Here is a 3370-nt window from a genome sequence, read left to right on the forward strand (position 1 = left end):
AAGGAAACTGGTGTATAAGGTCACCCTGGCCATCATCACAGTGTCTAACTTATAATTCACAGAATTTCAAAACTTCAATTTCTGTCTGTTGACACTTAGATGCTTAGGTGCTGGGAGAGGTGCAGAAGATGGGGAAGATGAACAAGTTTGGCCATGGGGGTTGGTCTCCAGAGCTTGGCTGCCAGGGCCCTTGTGTCTGGGTCGAGCAGTCACCTGCAGTGGGAGGAGCTGCTGGATCACGTAGCTCTTCCCTTCAGACTCAGATGTGTGATTGCCGACAGTCTTAGCAGTATGAAAGGTTTTAAAAATAACTGACGTAAATGATGTTTATTGTTTGCCAGTATTTCACATTACTGTATGGCTTCTGTTTTGTTTTTTAAAGCTGGTCCAAGAGATAGTTATAAACCGAAAACAATTCATTGATAATATTTTAACTTAACCTTTTGAAATAATCAGTAACTATCCATTTGAAACACTTAAAAATAGGGCCAAAGTTAGTAAAGTTTTTTATATCTAAAATATACATAGTATGTACAGCTTTAAACCTAAAAAATAGTTCTTGATGTTCATTGTGGAGAATGACATTCACAGCAAACTCGATTTATACTGAACCCTTCTAAAAGAAAGAAATATTCATAACTAATTATAGCATAGATTGAAAGTTTCATTATGAATTCCAATAGTACAAATAATTTTTATTTTAAAAAGAGCTTGGACTTTGGGTGATACACAATAGAATATGCAGATATCAAATTATACTGTACACTTGAAAATTATATCATTGTATTAACCAACGTTATCCGAATAAACTTAATTTAAAAAAATAAATAAATATAAAAAGAACTGGCTTTGCTAAACAGTGTTTGGGGTTTTAAATTCTTGATCGATTGTAACATTTCTCTTGAAAATTTGCATTTGCTTTCTTCTCCTTTTCATTTTAAGAGGCAGTCCCAAACAAGATCAGAGATAAGCATTTTTACTATTTTAATAGATCATTTTGTAATTTACTTTTAGGATGATATTTCACAGATTGAAAAGGAGTGCCAAGGTTTACAAGAGCAACTTAAGGAAGCATGGGAAAACTATGAGCAGAGAAAACTCAAGGGCTCAGAAGAGACCAGGGACCTGGAAGAAAAGTTGAAAAGGAACTTAGAAGAAAACAAGGTAATTCTATTTGAAGCATGTAGCATAGTTAGGAGAATTATTTTTGTGCAGCTTGATTAGCTGAGCATTGTTGGCTGAACAATGGATTCTTTCTCAGTATTGCCTGTTTCACATCTGTCCATGATATATTAAAGTGACAGCGTTTTTGCAGTGTTTTAGAATTTCTACAAGTTACCAGTAGGAAAAGGGCTGTAAATCTGGGTTTTTGTTTACCTGTAATTCAGTTTGCTTGATTAACCGAAACTATTTTCTGGTGACTAAGTTCCGAGTTAAAGTTGTTTCTGTTGAAGGGCGGTGTGGCATTAGTGGTTCAGAGAGTGTCGTCTGGAGTCAACACTGGCTGGGTTCAGATCCAGGCTTGGTTCTGTACCAGTTGTGATCTTGAGCAGGTGACCTAACTTCTTGGTGCTTTTAGTTCCTCATCTGGAAAATGTGGGTGGTAATAGCTCTCAGTTTGTGGGGTTAGATTAATCATAAAGTATTTAAAACTGCCTGGTGCATAGAAAGGGCTCTGTAAGTCTTGGCTGCCACTATTATTACTACTACTGTTACCGTCATCATCATCTTCATCTTACTTCTGAGGAAGTGTAAGAATAACACATAGAGCTTGTGCATACCAGGACTGTGTAAAGTCACCCAGAGCATCTTGTTTGAGTCTCCTGCTACTGGAGTAATCCTAATTAGTGGCAAAGCCAGACTGCTTTATTAGGAAAATGGAGTGAATTATAGATGTGAGGAAAGCTCAGTGCGTTTTTAAAAACCAAGGTCTTTCATTCAGCAGTAATAAAGGGATAGTCCATTTAAGAAAGAATTTGTTCCAGAAGTCTATATCAATAGCTGGGGTAACATATTAAATAGAATAAGATTAGCTTAGTGGGACCTTAATCAAGAAACTCATTTGTGGAGTTTTAGGTGTACCTAGAAGAAAAGGGACACTTTGAAAAGATAACCATTGTCACATTCCATAGGATCTGTTTATACTTGGGGCTGGAGAGGATTCGAAGAATGAGAACATTAGAAGGGACCTGGCTGAATGAGGGCTCCCTGATTGGCAGAGGAAAAAAAACAAAAATAAAACCCTGCCTAGCACAGTGACTCATGGAACACAAGTTTAAATGTTACTTGGAGTTGGATGGAAGGCTTAACAAAATAAAGTATTTTTTTTTATCATTATTATTATTATTTATGCCTACAACACCTGGTCTTCCTAGGTGGTCTCCCATCCAAGTACTAACCAGGCCCGACCCTGCTTAGCATCCGAGATCAGACATCAGGCTTGTTCAGGGTGGCATGGCAATAGACCATGTACCGGGTGCGAACCCAGGACCTTCTGCTTGTATAGCAGACATGCTAACTGCTACACTATGGAACCACGTCCAAAATAAAGTATTTTTATAAAACTTTATTGCCTCAGAATATTCCAGTTTAATAAATCTGTACAGGAATGCCTACGGCCACCACATAGATGAGAGCAGATCTGGAGACATGGCCACTTCATGGTGAATGAGGGTTTCTGGCAGAGGCTTGTCCAGCTTTATAAACTGCTGGTCTGACCGGGTCTTACATCTGTGCAGTTCAGAGCTTCTTTGTACACTTTGCCAAGAAACTTAGAGCAAGCCAGGCGCCAGGAGCAGGGCCGTGAGAGTGCAGCTCTGAGTGGTGAGCTGGGTTTCATGTGCTTTTGAACTTTGTGAAGAGGCTGGGTCTGGTTTGATGTGGTTGCACTCGAGAGTGTAGTCACTCCATTTTTTAAAAGAGCTATTGTTTTGTACCCTGCACAGGCCTGTGTCAGGTTATTCTAAGACTTCCCGTGTAAAACGTGTACTGTATCCCATCAGGGTAAATTGCTCACCCGAATTCCTTAGGCGAGTGTCCACACAAGAGCAGATACGATTTAGCCATGGCCATTTCTTCATTAATTGTGATTATGCTCATAATTAGCTCGTGGAGAATTCCTTTACAAACATGAAAAAAAAACGTGTGGTCTTTATTGATCTTTCCCGTGGCCTTTGACTAGATCACTGAGGTTATGTGCTAACCAGCTTTTACTTTAAGTGATTTGATACCAAATTTGCATGCGTCAGATGTCACACCGCCCTCCCCTCATAGAGACGAGAGAGAGAAGCAGCTCTAGCAAATCACGTCTCAGTGCTCCGGGGTTCCGACTGCCTGAGCCGAACCCAGCACCACTCCACAGCTCTGCAGC

General features: G+C 39.6%; 1 pseudogene; it reads right to left on the bottom strand.

Moving 5' to 3' along the window:
* Window positions 1-2350: 2350 nt before the first annotated feature.
* On the bottom strand, window positions 2351-2466 carry LOC111735566 (annotated as a pseudogene).
* Window positions 2467-3370: the final 904 nt, after the last annotated feature.

This window comes from Pteropus vampyrus, unplaced genomic scaffold (assembly GCF_000151845.1).
Source record: "Pteropus vampyrus isolate Shadow unplaced genomic scaffold, Pvam_2.0 Scaffold1000003386, whole genome shotgun sequence".
Taxonomy (NCBI): domain Eukaryota; kingdom Metazoa; phylum Chordata; class Mammalia; order Chiroptera; family Pteropodidae; genus Pteropus; species Pteropus vampyrus.